General features: G+C 46.8%; 1 pseudogene; it reads left to right on the top strand.

Moving 5' to 3' along the window:
* The window catches only part of LOC105036700 (structural maintenance of chromosomes protein 2-1-like), a 129,716-nt pseudogene extending 112,115 nt beyond the window's left edge, over positions 1-17,601 (top strand).
* The last annotated feature ends 2,621 nt before the right edge of the window (positions 17,602-20,222 follow it).

Genomic DNA, 20,222 nt, shown 5'->3' with positions numbered 1-20,222 from the left:
CGGAGCTTGAGTCATCACTCGCACTCCAGGTCGCCATCATTGCCTTCTTTTTGAATTTCTTTGGACCTTTCTTCAATTGAGGACATTCGGATCTGAAATGTCCTGGCTTCTTGCACTCGTAGCATATAGGGGTTTGATCTTTCTCCTTTTCTATGCTTTGATCCCCTTTTGTAAATTTCTTTCTTATCCCCTGTTTCCTTTTTCTTAGAAACTTCTTGAATTTCCGGGTGATGAGAGCCATCTCCTCATCCTGATCTTCATCTTCAGAGTCATCTGTTTCATAATCAGGTGAAGTTGTGGATTTGAGGGCAATGGTTCTTTTCTTTTTGATTTCATCCTCTTGATGTTGCATCATGCTAAGTTCATGAGTCATCAAGGATCCAAGAAGCTCTTCTAGAGGTAGAGTGTTCAAGTCCTTTGCTTCTTGGATGGCAGTCACCTTGGCTTCCCAAGTTCTTGGCAGTGACCTGAGAATCTTCCTTACAAGTTCACTGTTAGTATAAGATTTGCCAAGACTCTTTAAACCATTGATTATATCAGTAAAACGAGTAAACATAGCAGTTATGGACTCATCATGCTCTATTTTGAACAATTCATATTTATGTACAAGCATGTTTATTTTAGACTCTTTTACTTGATTTGTTCCCTCATGGGTGACTTCTAACCTATTCCATATTTCTTTAGCAGATGCACAAGTAGAAATGCGATTAAATTCACTAGCATCTAGTGCACAATAAAGAACATTCATAGCTTTGGCATTTAATTGTGCCAATTTCTTGTCAACCTCATCCCATTCTTTCTCGGGTTTGGTTGACTCCTCACCATCTATAATCTTGGTGGGTGTGTGAGGACCATTCACTATGATACTCCACATATCATAGTCGAGTGCTTGTATGAAAATCTTCATCCGAGCTTTCCAATAGGTGTAATTAGACCCATTGAAAAGTGGAGGTCGGTTTGTTGATTGCCCCTCAGCTAGAGAAGTTCCAACATGGGTTGCCATAGATCTTTGGCTCTTTGATTGTTAGATCAAAGAAGGGCTAGAGCACTGGCTCTGATACCACTTGTTGCCCAGCTATGCAACCCAAGAGGGGGGGTGAATTGGGTTTCTAAAAATTTTAAGCCCAACAGATAACTTATGAAGAACAAAACAATGGCTTTAAATCAATATTAATTAACTAAAGCAGTATTGCAAGGATATAATAAAGAAATAAGATAAAGCGATAAAGTACACCACAAACACAAGGATTTATAGTGGTTCGGTGCTAACCTTGCACCTACGTCCACTCCCCAAGATCCCACTTGGAAATTTTAATCCACTATCCTTTGTATTCAACCCGAATACAAAACATCGGAAACTCTGACACTAGCTATCCCAAGCTAGAATACAAGACGTCGGAAACTCCGACCCTAGCTATCCCAAGCTAGAACACTTGTTTCCCGGGTACAAGCAAACCCAAAACACTCCGATTTCAGGTTCGGATCAACCTTTCCTTGTTTTGGAAATCCTCCAAAAATAAGAGCAAAAACTCACAAAGAGTAAGAATATTTAGAGCACAGATGAATACAATAACAGCTCCTTAAATGAGCAAATATAACAATAAAAGCTTTACTCAAATGAAGAACCCCTTTTTCAGATTTTCTCAAGATGAATGAACGGTTGAACGCTTGAGAAGAAGTTGATTGTTGATTGAAGATCTCTTGAAAGCTTTGAACGATCTCTAGATCAAGGTTGAAAACAATCGACTTGAAAGATTCTCTCTTTGAATGCTCTTGCTTTTCTTTTTCACAAACTCTCTTGAATATTGTGGATCCTCTCTCTTCTTATTGAATATTTCGTTGATCTCAGATTTAGGATCCTCTCTTCTCTTTTGATCTCACATTTGATCTCCCGATTTCCACACTTTTTCTTTGCAATTTGATCTGCTATTTAATCTGCAATTTTCTTTCACCATTTTAAGCATTTTATGGCATTAGTAGCAAGAGAAAACAATTTAGGCAGATAAAGAGCCGTTAGAGAATTTTTAGGAAGCATAAATGGCAATTAAAACGGGCAAAAAAATAGCCGTTGCTGACATTTCCCGTCGCAGGGGTCGACTCATGAGTCGACTCATGCATCAGGAGTCGACTCATGAGTCGACTTCTGTTGCAAAGACCAGAAACTTGGATTTCTGGATTTTTTTGGCCCAAATCAGCAGAGGTCGACTCATGAGTCGACTCATGCCTTGTGGGTCGACTCATGAGTCGACTCACAGGTCATGCCAAGCCAAAAATCCAGTGTGCCATGGGAATTTTTTGCGTGCCATTCAGCTCATAGTGCCATGAGTTGACTCATGAGTCGACTCATGCACTTCAAACCTTCATAACTTCAAAAATATAAGTCCAAACACAATAAAATTTTCACCAATAGATTTTAAATCATTTGTTCTACCAAATGGTACTATCAAATCAGGATTTTAGTGAAATTACGATTTTGCCCTTGAAGAGCATAAGGACTTTTTCAATTGTTTGTATCCCTTCAATCTGCTTTGTAATCATCAAAATCAATCTAGGAGCAATAGCCTTCCTCCGGCTATAATCCATTATCCCTTTCACGTGGAGGTTTCGAAAGTAGGTGGCCTCCCTCAGCCTGCGAAGCTCGTTCTCCATCTCCCTCGATTTTTCTGTTAGATGACGGACTTTCTTCCTTAGATGTCAGATCGTGGACCTCAGTGGAACTCCCTGTGGCAAGAAAAGTGCTTCGACAGGGCACTACTATCGGGAGACAAAAGCGTCAAGGCGTGGCTCATTGCAGAAAGAAAAAAGAAAAGAGAAGAGAAGTTTCCCATAAGGAGGAGCCCAATTTTATTGATTGAATGTCTCTTAAAGACAAAAGAAAAAAGAAAAATCACAATGAAAGAAAAATATAAAGTCAGAGGTCTCAGACCTCCGAAGCAGGAGTTGGGGAGCCCAGTGTTCTTGGAAGGGGGGCTGCGGTGGCAGCGGCAGTAGGAGAGGGCCCGGCTTCATCTTCAGATGCCTCATCCAAGAAGCTGAAGTTGAGCTTGAAAAATTTCTTGACCACCTTCTCTTGGCAGAGCTTGAATCTTTTGATGAATGCATCTTGACCGAACTTGACGTTCAGGTCCCTCATTTCAGCGGAGGCCTTGAACTCCTCCACCGCTTGGCCCCAGGCCTCCGAGATCAGAACTGAAATCTGCTCCATCAAATTTGTGACCTCGGCCTCCGCCTTCCTCACCATCTCCTCCGAGGCCTGCTTTTTTTTCTCAAGCACCTCTTGGAGGTTGGCTACCTCGGCAGTCTTTTCCTTGAGGCGGGTAGCCTCGGTCCGACGACCTTCCTCCACCTGGATAGCGTCCCTCCTCGCCTTGTTCATCACCTCGATGTTGGCGAGGAGCTGGTGTCCGATCTGTAAGGGCGGCCAGAAAGTCAGAATGAAAGCTGAGAAGTTAATTGAATGAAGGAGCGAGTGGAAGGAAGAAAGTGAATCTGCTTACCTCGAGAAAAGATCCCAGAGAGTCCCAAACTCGCTGTTCGAGATCGGCGCGAACGATCCTCTGACCGACTTCGGGCAGGACGCACCCATCAACTAGTCGCTTTATCAGGTCCCTGTCATTAAAGGGATTCTCCATCGACTCTTCCTCGGAGCCGTGGGATTCTTCGATGGCAGCTCGGTGGCCGCTGACCCTGTGGGCCACCATCTTCTTTCTCCTCCCCCTCTCAACCCCTGGCACCTCCTCGGAGCGGGCCCCCGAAGCGCGAACCTCGATGGGAGAACTCCTCGAAGAGGCTCGGGGAACTGGGGGCTCGATGTCTGAAGAAACATCGACAGTGAGGGTCACCTGGGCAGGCGTGGCCGAGCTTGTCTCCTCCATTCTGGCCTTCTTTGCCGACCCGAAGGCCGCAGTGCCTTTTCTTTTGTGAACCTTGAGGCCCCTGGCAAGCATCCGTGCTGCTTTAGCGTCCATTCCTAAAAAAAAAAAAAATAGAGAGAGAAAAAGAGATCAACAACAGAGTAAAAAAAAAAAAGAGGAAGAGGTGACGCATGGTTAAAAAAAAAAAAAAGGAGAGAGAAGAAGAAAGAAGAAGAAAAGGAAAGATGGAATACTCGCAGGATTCAGGGGACTCAAGCCGATGTTGAACAGAAATTGCTCCTTCAGAAGGTTGGGAAGGGAAGGAGTTGGATAACTAAGAAGTTTTCAAGCAGCTCGAAGGTTGTCCTCCCCCAGGCTGGGAGCCCGACGGACGGAGTCCCTCAGGGAGCCCCAAGGGGGCAATCCCAACTTTAAGGTCGGACATTGGATGTAGAGGTACTTCTCCTTCCAGTTATGGATAGAAGAGGGAGCACCTTTCAGCAACCCCTTCTTGCCGAACTGGGGGGAGAAGTACCACCAGTCCTTTGCCAAGGGGTGGCACTTGAAGGTGTAAAAATACCTAAATAAAGGAAGAGATGGCTGAACTTCGATTATGTGGCAAAGGGAGAGGAACCCTATCAAAAACCTAAAGGAGTTCGGTGCGACTGAAGCTAAAGAAATGTCTAGAAAATGAAAAAGAATGACGACGAAGGACGGAAGCGGGAGCTGGAGCCCAGCACGGAAAGCCTCCTGGTACAAGCAGAAATGGCCAGGTGGGGGGGTGCTAGCCCGGTCGGCAGGATCAGGAAGCTCCAGATCGTACTTCGAAGGAACTTCATATTGAACCCTTATCAGTAGAAGTTCGTCCGGAGTCAGAGAACAGAGAATGGCGTCCGATGCAAAAATCGAACGAGACCCAGCCGTAGATATGGGTTCATCTACAGTATGAGGGTTCTGAGGGACTGAGGTAGACGAACTTCCAGAACCGCTAGAGGCGGAGGTGCCAGAAGATATTTCAAGCAAAAACCCTAAAAATCTTAGAAAAATCGGGAGAAATAAGAGACAAAAGGTCTGTGGGGAACCAAATAGATGGAATGCGGCAGAAGAAAAATGAAGAAGAAGGAACACCTAAATGATGAGAGAAGGAACGAAAGTTCTGGAACTAACCTAAGCTGCTCCGAAGGATGCAGAGATGCAGGGACAGGGATGACTCGAAGAACACCTAGGACCAAAATGGACATCGAGGAAGGTCAGAGCTTTCAAAAAGAAGGCGGGCACCAACAGGACCTTCAGGCAGAATGAAACTCCCGGACGAAGAAGGATGGGTTTAAATAGACCCTGAGATCCAGCACTATAATGATCGCTGATCTCCCCAGGCCGACCAATGTTCACCACGTGTCCCACTCACCACAGCAGACGGCTAAAAGTGGCTGACAGCTGGCAAGGCCATTATTGCATCGTACCTAGAGCAACGCTCCAGTGGAAATTCTAAAAAGTCTCTTCGGATCGTTCCAATTTGAAAAGACTCTGGCATGCACGCATTAAATGCCAGGATATCTAAGGGCGGTCGTGCACAGAATTCAAGGGGGCAACTTCGATTGTAAAAATTTCTCTATACTTTCTTCATTCGAAAATCGAACTCGAAAGTAGGGGGACTGGTGTTGGGTATAAAATACCCCCCAGCCGAAGTTCGTATCAGGAGTGACCCTCCCGGGACTCTGCCGACGTCCGACCTTAGGCGACATATTTTCGAACCTTTTCGGTGGTCGAGCTTCCGCAATATTCTTAAGTTTTGCCGACGGATAAACTCCTACGGCTTCTTCCACAAGTGTCGACCGAGTTCCTCCGACGGACGAACTCCTGCCACATCTCCCAGGCTTCTCCGGCGATAAGCTTCTTCGGTTGTCCATCAGGCTGCTCCAGGCGCTCTTTGGATTCTACCATCGATCGATCTCCTACAAGGGTCAATCGCTCTCTGGACCCCTTTTAGATCTTTTCCGACATGATTCGATCGACTCCAATCCAAATTTCTTTCAAAACTACGTCAGTTCGTCAGTGGCTGAACTTTTCCAACAGCAGATCTCCATGACAGATGGGCTCCATCCAAGTTTCTATGACGGTCGACCGCCTTCTGGGTTTCATCCGGGCTCCTACGGGAGTCGGACTTCTTCCTCAAACTCCTACTGCAGGTAGACTTCGTCCGAGCTCCTACGAGAGCCGGACTTCAGCCCTGAGCTCCCATTGCAAGTAGACCTCGTTCGAATTCTTACAAGGGCCGGACTCCTAGCTCCCACCACCAGCGATCTACACCGAGCTTTTACTACAAGCGGTCTACTTCAAATTTCTACTACGAGCGGTCCGCATCGGATTTCTACTGTAAGCCTCCACCCGAGCTTCCCTTGTGAACGAATTCCTTTCGGACTTCTATTGCAGGCAGGCTTCAGTCGAGCTTCCTCAACAAATGATCCCCATCCGGACTTCTATAAAAATCAGATTCCGATCGAACTTCTATAGCGGACAGATTTCGGACGAACTCCTACGACGCGCGAGCTCCAGCAGCCGAACCCCTCCAGCGGGTGAACCTCTCTAGTGCCATCTGACATCCACTGCCGGTCGACCTTCTGTCGGATTCTGCATGAAACTGAACTTCGTCCGCAAAAAGCCCCTGACCGAGCTTCTACAGCAGATGACCTTCGTCTGCAGTACTAGCACCCAAGGCATCCAACGATAGAAAGCTCACCAGCAATATTCGAGCTCCTCTCAGACGGAGAGCTACCCCTCCCCACCAGACACCCCAATCGAGCTTCGACCGACAGACTTGGACTTCCTGGCAGGCTACAGTAATGGCCGCGACTCTGCTCCACTTCCTATAACGGATCCCACGCGGCTCCATCATGCTCTGGCAAGTCACGACAATGGACATCACTCCACTCTCCACAACAGGCTCCACGTGGCAGGCCACGGCGATGGCCACGACTCCACTCCACTACTCTCCGTAACAAACTCTTCATGGCCCCGAATGGCTCACTATCGGGCGGTTACAGACGTCGCTGTCAATCTGTTACGCCCTCCGCCTACAAAGAGGGGACCCCCAGATATGTTATTCTCTAAGCTCTAATCTTTATCAAAAAACTCTGCTAAAATTTTTGTTCGAGCATTCCATTCTTGTTGAGGCAGAGAACTGACTTGAGCGTCGGAGGATCTTGCCGGAGCACCCCCAACTCCGATTTAGACTTCCTTTGCAGGTCCCGACGGCGACCGTGACTCCCTCGACTCCAGCTTCTCCGACACCGATGGATTTTTGCATCAACAGGTAGGATCCCAGGTAACAATCCGGAATAGTTGGTAGCGCGCACCATGGCCAAGGCTGAGCGAACTCCGACTTTAGATCAGCCTCCTGACTGTCGTATGACCCGACAGTCGAGAGCTTAAGTCAAACGCTCGTCGCCCAGACATGTTCGTCGAGTCGAAGGTCGACCGACCTCCGGGCATAGCTTGGCGACCCAACCATTCTGTAGGATCCGATAGCCGAATGTCGCCCGATGTGTTCAACCAGATGGCATTCGACGCGTTCAGTCGGATGGCGTTCGACACGTTCAGTCAGAAAAATGATGACAAGTTGAGTTTTCGTTACTCAGACCTTGGTCGGGTACATGCATCGCAGTGTGTGATAAACGGTGGTAAGCCGAATATCCTTCAATCGATCATGACCTGGTTGGTAAGTTGCGAACGCGACATTGGTCGTGTAGGCACTTTGCCTTTCTCGGTCGGGGCCAAGTCGGCAAGTTAGCCGATCATTTTGCTTGAGAGTTTGACTGTAGAAGGAGTGTGACTCCCATCATTGTGGATATATCGGTCCTCATAAGTGTCTGATGTGTCATTGGCGATCGGTCCGTTGATTTTCCAACGGAACATTGGGCCCAAGTCAGGGCGTCGGGGCTTGTACTTCTGGCGAGCGCCGACCCACAGTCGAAGAGTCGAGATTTTGGACTCCGAAGTTTTGGAACTAAATTTGTATTCCGAATGAGGGGATACAAAGTTCACTGGTAGTACAATCTCAGATTGTCGGCATTCCAAGTTCGGGGGATGGCCGTTCCTTCCAGGGTCTCGAGTCGGTAAGCTTTCGGCCCGTAGGTGTCCGCTATCTTGTAGGGTCCTTCCCAGTTCGGGGATAACTTCCCCCGGTCTAGGGGCTTTGAGACTTCCGCCTTCCTTAAGACCAGGTCTCCAGGTCAGAAAAGCTTCAGCTTAACCCTCGCATTGTAGTACCGGACAACCTTTTGTCGGTAGGAAGCCATACGGTGCTGTGCCTCGCGTCGGAGTTCGGGCAAGAGGTCCAAGTTGGCTCTCCGACACTCGAAGTTGCCCAGCTCGCGATACTGCTCGACTCTGGTGGACGGTAGCCCGATCTCCAGCGGGATCATTGCTTCCATTCCGTAGGCCAAGTTGAAGGGAGATTCCCCAGTTGGGACACGGGGCGTCGTTCAGTACGCCCATAGGACAGAGGGCAGTTCCTCAACCCAGAGGCCCCTGGCTTCATTCAGTCTGGTCTTCAGTCCATGTAGAATGGTTCGGTTGGCTACTTCCACTTTGTCGTTGGACTGTAGATGTCCGACTGAGGTCAGCCTGTGCGCGATATAAAATCTCGCACAGAAGTCTCTGAAGTCCTGGTTGTCGAATTATCGTCCATTGTCGGTGATAATGGTGTGCGGCAATCCAAACCTGAAGATGATGGACTTCTGGACGAAGTCTTCCATCTTTCGCTCGGTGATTTGCACCAGAGGTTCGGCTTCCACCCACTTAGTGAAGTAGTTGATTGCGATGACTATGAACTTCCTTTGGCCAGATGCCAGAGGGAAAGGATCGAGTATGTCGATCCCCCACTGGGTGAAGGGCCATGGGGCGACAATAAGAGTGATTTGGCTGGCTGGTCGGTGCTGTATGTTGGCGTATCTCTGGCATGGCTTACACCTCCGAACCAACTCAGCCGCATCCTTTCTCATAGTGGGCCAGTAGTAACCCTGTCGTAGGACTTTGTAGGCCAAGGATTTACCCTCCAAGTGATTTCTGCAGATCCCTTCATGTACTTCTCTGAACGCGTAGTCCGCGTCGATCGGTCCCAAGCATCTGAGCAAGGAGAGAGAGAACGATCTTTTGTAGAGTCGGTCATCCATTATTACGTATTGGGAGGCCACCCATCGGAGCTGTTTGGCTTTCGTGGGGTCCTCAGAGCTGATTCCGTCGGTCAGATATCGGACGATCGGATCCATCCAGCTTGGTTCGGCTGCTAATTGCAGCACCTCCTCGACCCTGTCAATGCTCGGCCGCTCGAGGCTCTCCACAAATATCTGACCCAAGGCGTCGTAGGCTGATGTCGCAAGCTTGGAGAGTGCATCGGCCCGAGCATTCTCCATCTTGGGAATGTGAGAGATCTCGAAATACTTGAGGTGTGTCATGAGATCTCTCACCTTTTGGAGATATTTTGCCATGGTCGGGTCTCGCGCCTCAAAGTCACCTTTAACTTGCCCCACGATCAGCTGGGAGTCGGAGAAGACTCTGAGGCTATCGATCCCAAGCTCCTTCGCTACCCTCAAGCCAGCGAGGAGCGCCTCGTACTCGGCTTGATTATTGGAGGCTTTAAAGTTGAATCAGAGGGCGTACTTGATGACCACTCCCTCCGAGTTGGTGAGCAGGAACCCGGCCCCACTCCCTCGAGCATTGGAAGCTCCGTTGATGTGCAACACCCAAGTAGACCCAGGGTCAAGTTCGAAGGTTGCAACTTCTCTGGGGCTCCCGCCTACTAATGCTTGGTCGATTGTCGAGCACTCCGCAATAAAGTCGGCCAGGACCTGGGCCTTCAAGACAGGTCGCAGTCGGTACTGAATGTCGAACTCACTGAGCCTCACTGTCCATTTCGCCAGTCATCCCGATGTGTCGAGGCAGTGCAATATCGCCCTCAAAGGCTAGTCGGTGATGACCACGATGGCGTGCGCTTGAAAATACAGACGAAGTTGTTATGCGACACGATCAGGGCGAATATCATCTTCTCCATCTTTGAGTACCGAGCTTCAGCACCATGGAGCACTTTGCTGGTGTAGTATATGGGTTGATGGATTCGGCTCTCGTTCTCCCGGACGAGCATCGAGCTAACCGCCTCAGGGGAAGTGGCCAAATAGAGGTACAGTGTCTCTCCGACTTTCGGCTTCACAAGCAGTGGCGGGGAGGCTAGGTACCTTTTCAGGTCCTCAAAGGCCCGCCGGCACTCATCCGACCAAGAGAAGTCCTTCACCTGTCTCAGGGTTTTGAAGAACGAGAGGCATCTTTCAGCCGATCGAGAGATGAATCAGCTGAGTGCGATGATTCTTCTGTTCAGTTGCTGGACCTCCCTCTTGGTGTCCGGGTGCCGCATGTCAATGATTGCCTTTATTTTCTCAGGGTTAGCCTCAATTTCTTGTTGAGAAATGAGGAACCCGAGGAACTTCTCTGAAGTCACCCCGAAGGTGCACTTATTCGGATTCAGCTTCATCTGGTGTTGTCGCAGAGTGCGAAAAGTTTCTTCAAGATCTCGAACATGATCTGTAGTCTGCGTGCTCTTTACCAGCATGTCGTCCACATACACCTCCATATTGCACCCGATTTGGTCTTTGAAGACCTTATTGATGAGTCACTGGTAAGTGGCTCCGGCGTTCTTCAATCCGAAGGGCATTATCCTGTAGCAGTAAAGGCCCTTGGCGGTCATGAAGGCTGTGTGCTCCTCATCTTTGGGCGCCATCCGGATCTGATTGTATCCGGCAAAAGCATCCATGAAGCTGAGCAGTCGATGGCCGGACGTCGCATCGACCAGCTGGTCGATTTTCGGAAGTGGGAAGCTGTCCTTCAGGCAGGCACGGTTTAGGTCGGTATAGTCGATGCAAATCCTCCAGCTCCCATTGGCTTTTTTCACCATGACCACATTGGTGAGCCAATCGGGGTATGTAATTTCTCTGATGAAGCCTGCCTCGAGTAGCTTGTCCACTTTCTCGTCAATGACCTTCTGTCTTTCGGGAGCAAAAGATCGCTTCTTCTGCCTCACCGGCCTCATTGCTAGGTTGATGTTGAGTCGGTGAGTCATCGTCTCCGGGGGGATGCCAAACATATCTGCTGCGGACTAAGCGAATACGTCGGCATTGGCCTTCAGCAACTCCACTAGCTGCCGTTGCTCGGGGTCGGATAGTTGAGACCCGACCCAGACCACTCGTCCGGGATTCTCCATTATCGGGATGGGAACAAGCTGTTCGACCGGTTCACCCCGTTCTTCCTCTTCCCATTGGTCCAACTTGTCGACCGTCAGGGACCCCTTCAATCCGTTGCTTTGAGCAGAGATCTGGAAGCATCGCCGAGTGAGCTGTTGATCCCCACGCACCTCTCTGACTCCATTTTTGGTCAGGAACCAAACCAGCAGATGATACGTCGAGACTATCGCCCTGAGGGAATTTAGTCTGAGCCTTCCAAGTATGGCATTGTAGGCCGAAGGTACTTGGACGACCGTAAAGGTCAAGTGGACTGTGCTTTGTCGTGGTTCGATTCTAGCTGTCACGGGCAAAGTAACTTTCCCTTCCACCGTGACAGCATCTCTAGCAAAACCTACCAGGGGTGTAGAGACTCTCTTGAGCCGTCAGCCGACAGTCGCATCCGGGAGAAGGTCGAGTAAAACAAAATATTCATCGAACTTCCATTATCAATAAAGATCCTTCTTACATCATAATTTGCTATTGTTACCGAGACAACAACAGCATCGTCATGGGGAGTTTGGATACCCAGAACATCTTCATCTGTAAAAGTAATTACATCATCTTGGCGCAGCTTCTTCGTCGGCTCCCCTCCAGCAGTCGTCCCCGGGCCCAGTCGTTTGGAGATCATGTTGATAACCCCGGTCGTGGGCTGGTTATTTGTTGCTTCTTCAGTCGGCCTGGGACGCGTCGGCCTCGAACTCCACCATCGAGGTGATCTCGGGCTCCATCATGGGGGTGAGACCTGTTTGTCGGTCGGGGGCCTACTGGGCTCGACAGGGGCCTGACCCTTCCTTCGCTTCTCCTTTGGATCCTTGGCCTCAGTCAGGCACCGATTGGAAGCTCCTTCGTTCGCGCGCATGTATTTGTACGTGTGCTCCAGCAGTTCGACGTATGTCCGAGGGAGGGTCTTGTCCAAGAAGTATGTAAATTGGGATCCCCTTAGCCCCCTCTTCATGGCTGAGATAGCCATGTCTTCGTTGAGGTCCTGAACCTCGAGCGTGGCTGCATTGAATCGCGTCATGAAGTGTCGGAGCATCTCATTTTCTTCCTGTTTGAGGAAAAAAGGCTGTCCGAGGTTCGTGGCGGCTTCTGGCTGGTGCTGAAGTGGGCCACGAAAGAGTGTTCAAGCTATCCAAAGGAGTGAATACTTCCTGAGTGGAGGTCAGAGTACCAGGCCCTGGCGGCCTTGCGAAGTGTAGCGGGGAAGCTGATGCAGAGAAGAGCATCGGTCGCCCCTTGGATCATCATGAGAGCCTTGTAGCTCTCCAGGTGGTCAACTGGATCGGTGGAGCCGTCATAGGGCTCCACATGGGATATTTTGAACCGACTAGGGATCGGCTCATCGAGGATGAGTCGGGAGAGAGGTTGGACGGTCTGGAAGTTGATGTCATTCGAGGACTTCTGTTCGTCCACCTGCAGCTGGGCTAGCCGACGGTCGATTTTCTCGAACCTGCGTTCGTAGTCGTCAGCCCGTCGGTGCTGAGAGACCCCGGGGGTGGAGTCTCCCGACGAATCTGAGAGGGAGGCGGACGGTGTTTGCGGCCGCTTCTCCTTCCTTGCTCGTCCCAGCTGGGAAGGAGACGGCCGTTGAGACCGATGGGTATCAAGCCGTGGCCGCCTCTCCTCCTCTTGGTGGGAGTGCTGTGACAGCTGCTCCCGAGGAGGGGATGGAGACCGACGCGGGTGTCGGTGGCTGCTCCTGGAGGGCATCGGGTGTGCCGCCGGTTGCTCCGTCGGCGAGTGCGGCAACCGAGTTGGTTGTTGTTGAAGGCTCTTGACCGTGTCCGTCAGCACGGTCATTTGTCCACGATCGCCGCGATCTGTGCCTCCGTGGTCACCACAGGATGCGGAGAGCTAGGTTCTGCCGTGGAGGGTGGAGGAGAGGCCTCTTCCCGACGGGAAGAGTGCCTCACCGATCCAGTGGCCCTCGATCGCTGAGCCCTGGTTCTTATCATTTCGAAGGGTGTTTCGAGTTTTGTGGGGGTCGTGATCCCTGTCGATCACCCCTTCCTGGCGCGCCAAAACCTGTTGCGGCCAATCCCCTCATCGCCTGGTCGCTGGGAACGAGCACCTGCAAGGAAAGTCCACACTGACCGGAGGTGACTCCGGCGGGGACCCTCCGACGGTCAAGTCAGAGAAGAGACTAGGCAACAGTAGAAAAGAATCAAGGAGCTCAGCGAGAAAGAGAGGGAGAGAGAGAGGGCGAGCCCAAGGTTTTAGAAGGGACCTCCTCCAGCACTGTTGCCTTCCCCGTTTTATAGTAGAGCGCGGCATGGTGCCGTCATTAATGGTGCAGACAATGGGAGAGTTGTCAGATCGCCGAAGACTGTCAAAGTCGCCGTGGAGCTGTCAAATCGTCATGGGGCTATCAAATCACTAGGATTGACCCCCGTCTAGGGTAGGACGATGTCCCAGGGCGGCTATGCCGCACGCCTCTGTCAGGACGGACGGCCTTCAGCAGTCGTACGGTATTTGGAGGAGCCGACCGACTGTACGTCGGCGTCTGGTTGTGGAATGTTGGGTGAAAACCCAGGGATCCTCCAGCGGTCAGTCGCGCGCGTTGCGGGGGTCGAATATCGGGCTCCGCAGTTCGGTCAGTCGGAAACGGAGAGGGTCTGTCCGACCGACATATATTCGGTCGGACGGCGTCGACAGTCGTCGGTCGGTGCGATCGGTAGAATCGGGTGCCGATTAGACGGGCCCGATGGTGAGTCGGCGTGAGAGGGACCGGTCGGTATTTCCCAACACGATCAATGTTAAATATTTTTTGTTTACAATCATTTACATAAATTGGATAAATAACTTCCAAGCTTTTCTTCTTTTCATTTTTTTTTTTTTTGTGCATATGCCTTTATTTACAGATTAATTATATTTGAAGAGTCCTTTGTTATATATTTGCATGTCAAGGCCTCTCTTATCTGATAGATTTCCCAATATGACCCAATTTATTCTTTGATTAACCACAATGAAAGTTGTTGCATTTTTTCCCACTTCGTTGATCACTTCATCCTTTGGAGCTTCTAGCTATGGAGTTACTCTTGCTTCTCAATATCATTGTCGTTAGCTTCAAGCTCCTCTCTGCTACCATTGTTGGAATTAAGAATTTAACATCTCTATTCTATCTTGAATCAGTGTAGTTCACCGGCTAGAAGCTTTTAACTGCTGGCCAAAAGCGGTCTTTTTGTGCGATTAATCCATAATTGGAGGTGTTACATTCTGACAGCTCCCAAAGTTTTTTTCCCCTACTGATGTCAATACCTGAAAAAGATATATAATACTTAGTCATGATGGTTATATATTGTCTGGATGGATAGAGTCAGGTTTGTTGGTGAGTTTATTTATATTCTGAGGGCAGTCCTTAGTGTTCTTTTCTTTTGGATTCATGGGCTTTTCGATCTCCCACTTCCAAAAGTTACTCTTTCAACAGAAAGTATGAAAAAATGAATTTAAAGCTGGACAAAATAATTCTGTCTATCATGCATTTGCTGTAGCCTAATATGCTAAATGATGACATCGGGTTAGCAAGCTGACGAACCCAAAGACACTGATGCTGGTTATTTAGCAGAAATCTGTATATATTCTCATCAGCCACACTCTTCAGCAAACTTGTATACTTGTTAAGTTGCGCTCTGAAAGGAAACTCTGTAGTTATAAACTCCCATTTTATATGAAAAGGTAATACAAAGTTCTTCATGGCCATCAGTGGAACGTAGTATCACAAAGAATGATACACATCTTTTGTGCTTCACAGTTTAAGCATTATTTTTCATATCTTCGTTTGCCTCTTATTACAAGCTAATCTGTTAAGTTCACTTCTTATGAGATCCTAACTTGCTCTCATATATCCTGCAGCAAAGGATGTATTTTCTCAGGTCATTATATAGCAACATTTAGTTGATCAGTGTTTCTTTTTTTTTTTTTTACCTTCTTTCTTTTTAAATTTATGATAGTCTTCATAATAGCTTAAATCCTTAGTTATTGCACATTTAGATTGGAATCTTGCCCCATCACACTGGTAAGAAGACTTTTAGTCAACCATTTATTGAATTAAGTCACCGGTATATCGCTTAAATCCTTAGTTATTGCACATTTAGATTGGAATCTTGCCCCATCACACTGGTAAGAAGACTTTTAGTCAACCATTTATTGAGTTAAGTCACTGGTATATCCTCAAAAGAAATCCTCAAAATGTAAAAAGAAAAAGTAATCCACCCCTTAAACCCGGCCAGCAAAGTTATGACAACGTCAATAACTTATGAGAGCTAATAGCAGGTTCATTATAACAGAAATCCTCAAAAGAAAAATGGAAAAGTAATCCACCCCTTAAACCCGGCTAGCAAAGTTACGATAACATCAATAACTTAGGGGAGCTGACAACAGGTTCATTATAACAGAAATGCTATGTATAGTCAAACCGATATCTGAATCTGATTTGGTGGGAGAATAATTTTTAATTCCTTTTTTTCAGTGAAGATTATTTCAACTTGATTGCAGTCACATTTCTTAGTTTTATGTAATTTTCTTGATCTTCATTTTGCAGTCCTTGCAGTTTGATTGGCTGCCCCACTATAAATTGAATGATGAAAATTTAATTGGTGTTTCAATAACTTTCTTGTCCATTATATCAGGGTCATGAAAGTGAAAGGGAGAAGCTTATGATGGAGAAAGATGCGGTTGATCAAGAGCTTGCTATGCTTGAAAACCAGTTGACTTCTTCAGAAACTCTGATCAGTACTCTTACCACTGAATTGGAAAAACAAAAAAGCAAGGTGTCATCAATTGTTCCGGAATGTGGACCTTTTATCTTATTACATTCATTCTGTTTTGTGATTATCTCCTCCTCCTGGGACAGGTTGGCTCCATAAAGCAGGAATTTGATCAAGCTGAATCCGAATTGAACTTAAGTCGCTCAAAAATGAAAGAATGCGATTCACAAATAGGTCACATTGCTAAAGAACAGCAAATGCTTCAACAGAAGCTTAGTGATGCAAATGTTGAGAGAAAGAAGTTGGAAAATGAGGTAAATTATCATGGGACTTTATTCACTGTGCTAAATGAAAGCGGAAGAATTCTTATATTCATTTCATGTAACTCCTAGGTAAAACGTATGGAGATAAGAGCAGAAAGAATGTTCCTTGAAAGTTGATAAGTTACTTGAGAAACATGGATGGATCACTACTGGGAAGCAACAGTTTGGAAAAAGCGGAACTGACTATGACTTTTCATCACGTGATCCTTACAAATCAAGGGAAGAACTTGAAAAGCTGCAAGCTGAACAGTCTGGGTGCGTGAGTTTGCATGCAGGATCGTACTTAGTGTTGGTGTAGTTGTAAATTGTATCCCATAAAGTTGCAAGCTAGTTTGAAGATTGATTGCTTTGATATAAACTGATTGAAAAGTTATCGTTACTGATTATATGAATGTTGTCTGTAGCCTGGAGAAAAGGGTAAACAAAAAAGTTATGGCAATGTTTGAGAAAGCAGAAGATGAATACAATGATCTAATATCTAAGAAAAACATCATTGAGGCATGCTTCTCTCTGCCTTCCTGTTCAAGAACAGTTGTTCAAGATATTGTTTGCTTAAAGTTTTTTTTTTTTTTCCTAATTGTATTTATTGAAATTCACTTTTGTAGAATGACAAGTCAAAAATTAAGAAGGTGATTGAGGAGCTGGATGAAAAGAAGAAAGAAACTCTGGAAATAACATGGGCCAAAGTGAACAAGTGAGTGCACAATCTCCATCTTATCAATTTACATAATCAGTAAAGTCTGTGCCATCAGTATTGCTAAGGTGGTCTTCAGAAGGGGCCATTTTATTTGTGCATTTAGTTGTTGTACTGTTACTTTTTCCTATACTTTAGCTGAATTTATATTTGAGTAAGAAACATCCTTTACAGGGATTTTGGCTCCATCTTTAGTATGCTTTTGCCAGGCACAATGGCTAAGCTCGAACATCCTGAGGGATGCAGTTTCTTAGATGGTCTTGAGGTCCGTGTTGCATTTGGAAGTGTTTGGAAGCAGTCTCTCTCTGAACTCAGTGGAGGACAACGATCTCTTCTTGCACTTTCTCTTTTTCTGGCATTTCTTCTTTTCAAACCTGCATCACTTTATATACTAGATGAGGTATTTTAATATATATTTACTATACATTCATCTATGGTTACACCACCTATTTCTCTGTGATTGAGCAATATTTTTTGTATTTGAGACTAGAATTCTAAATTAGAAGAGTAATGTTTCCCTAATTTAAGTTCAATTTAAATTTTGATGTTTTTGATTACTGGTTTCAAATAACCTGCCTGCGCAGGTAATTTGTAATGCATTTATCGTTGCAGATTTTAAAATTACCTTAACTTTAGATGTATTTAGTTTTTATGATGATCTGTTAACCTTCCTTTAAACTTCTTTTGGTACAGAGAAATCATTCTACTCCCTATATTATAGGAAATGAGGTATAAGAGAGGAGATCATGCTTCTGAATTTTTTTTAAAAAAAAAAAAACTTCTGAATCATGCACCATAGAAGATAAATAATCAGAAAACTAACAACCAGTCAGCGTTCGCCATACCAAGCTGAACCACCCAGTATGGGGCGTGCCGAACCATCCCGACAGAGAACCGAGATGGTTCCGGCATGCTAAACGGCACGTGCTGGTGCCGAAAAAGAAAAAGAGAGAAAGAGAGAGAAATAGAGAGAGAGGGAGGAAGAAAAGGAGAGAGGGGGATCCGCCGGAGGCCCTCTGGCGAGCAGCGGTGGCCGTCGGGCGATGGAACAGCCTCCCGCGGCTCCACACGAGGAACAGGGGTGATCCGCCCTTGTTTCTCGAGGCTTTTTTTTAAAAAGCCCATTAAAAGTGAAGTCGGCAAGGGGTTTGCCAATTTTACTTAAATCAGGACTTTTTTTTAAAAAAGTCTGTTAAAAGTGAAGTCATTATGGGTTTGCCGACTTCACTTAGGTGAAGCCGGCAAACCCCATGTCGACTTCACTTGTAACAGGCTTTTTAAAAAAAAACCCGAGAAACAGAGGTGGATTTTTTCTATTCCCCATGCGGAGCTGCGGGAGTCTGTTTCGTTGCTCGACGGCCACCGCTGCCCATCGGAGGGCCTCCTACGGCCCTTCTGACGGATCCCCCTCCCTCCTTTTCTTCCTCCCTCTCCCTCTCTCTCTATTTCTCTCTCTTCTCTCTTTTTCTTCCCTAATTTTCTTCGTCGGTTCGTCTCGGTTCGGAACGAAACTGTGCCGATGCCGTACCATACTGTCGGCCGGCCGATCTGACCATCGATACCGATGCAAAAAATCTTATAATCAGTTATTTATTTTCCTGCCATATTGCGTTAAGTTCTTGGCGCATTCAGTATTTTATTTTAGTCCTTGCATACAGTTAGGCCTGTTTATGCACATATTTAGGCTTGTTTCTGTGTACTTGTATCTTTTTTATACACAATTAAGGGCCAGATATCACACATAAAATAACCACTGACATTATGGACCAGGCATTAAAATTTTCAGTCAACAAGGATTAAATGTAAAATGGAGTCCATTGAGGGAAAGGACCTCAATAACCCCAAAAATAAAATTGTTTTGTGTGTCCTAGCTTCTCATAAAGGCCAATGCTCAAGGTGGTTGAGTGGCATGTTTACAACTGCTAAAATCTTGGGTGTGTGGGAATGGGCTGGTTCACATCTGGGCCTGAGTGTTCCAAAGTGTACATAAGATATTGTTCAAATCCAGAAAAAACTTGGTGTTATTTCAATAAGATAACTACTGAGGTTTATGCATAACAGAGAAAAAGTGAAGGGCCAGTTTACATGAAATTGCTGCATGACTGAGTGCTACTAACCAGAAATAATGTTTGGAATTAACTACAGCAAATACACTGCTAAATTTGTAAATATAGGCTGGAAATTGATGGATATGAATATGTATGGGTGGAAATGGAGTTAATAAGGGCGAGGAAAGTTTATTATAAACAAGATGAGAGCTCATCAAGGATGCTAAATCTCTGTTGTAAAATATCTTACCTATATACATCATCATAGAAGGAAGAAACCTTATTCTTGTCAAAAATCCTCAATCTCTAAGGGGGCAACTTCGGCTGTGAAAATTTCTTTGTACTTTCTTCATTCGAAATCCGAACTCGAAAGTAGGGGACTAGTGTTGGGTATAAAATAACCCCAACCGAAGTTCGTAAGAGGCCAACCCTCCCAGGACTCTTCCGGCTTCCGACCTTGTGCGGCGTCTTTCTGAACTCCCCCGGCCGTCCGAGCTTCCACAGTACCATCCGGACTCCTCCAGCAGTCGACCTTCCACAATGTCCTCCAGATTCCTCCAACGAACGAACTCCTATCGTACCCTCTGAACTTCTCCAATAATGAGCTCCTTCAGTCGTCTATCAGACTGTTTCAAATGCTCTCTAGGCTTCACTATCAGCCGATTTTCTACAGTGATCGACTACTCTCCGAATCTCTTCCAGACTTTCTCTTGTCACGATCGACTTTACTCTGAGCTTCTTCCGGACTTCGTCAATGTCCGGGCTTCTCCAACAGCAGGACTTCTACAGTAACCAGACTCCATCCGACCGTCTTCCGAATTTTATCCGAGCTTCTATAATTCTGTCCGAACTTCTATTGTAGGCAAACTTCAATCGAGCTTCTACAATAAGCGGTCTCCATTCGGGCTTCCACGGCAACCAGTCTTCATCCGAGCTTCTACAGTAAGCAGCCTCCTTCCGGACTTCTGCAAGAACCGGACTCCGTCCGAACTTCTACAGCGGATGGATTCCAGACGAACTTCCACAACGCCTTCTGAATTTCGCTATCGATCGACCTTCTACCGGATTCCTCATGCAACCGGACCTCTCCAGCGGACAGTCTTCAGACAAGCTTCTACATCAAACAAATTCTAGATGGACTTCTCTAGCAATCGGACTCCAGCTAGATTCCTCTAATAGAAAGTTTTCGTCCGGGCTTCTACAACAGATGACTTCCATCTGCAGCATCAACGTCTAAGGCACCCAACAACAGTTAAGCCGTCAGCAACCTCGGAAACATCTGAGTTTCTCTTAGATTGTTGAGACAGAGAGCTATTCCGCTCCACC

This window comes from Elaeis guineensis, chromosome 8 (assembly GCF_000442705.2).
Source record: "Elaeis guineensis isolate ETL-2024a chromosome 8, EG11, whole genome shotgun sequence".
NCBI classification, from domain to species: Eukaryota; Viridiplantae; Streptophyta; class Magnoliopsida; order Arecales; family Arecaceae; genus Elaeis; species Elaeis guineensis.
This window is presented reverse-complemented; position numbering and strand designations above follow the sequence as displayed.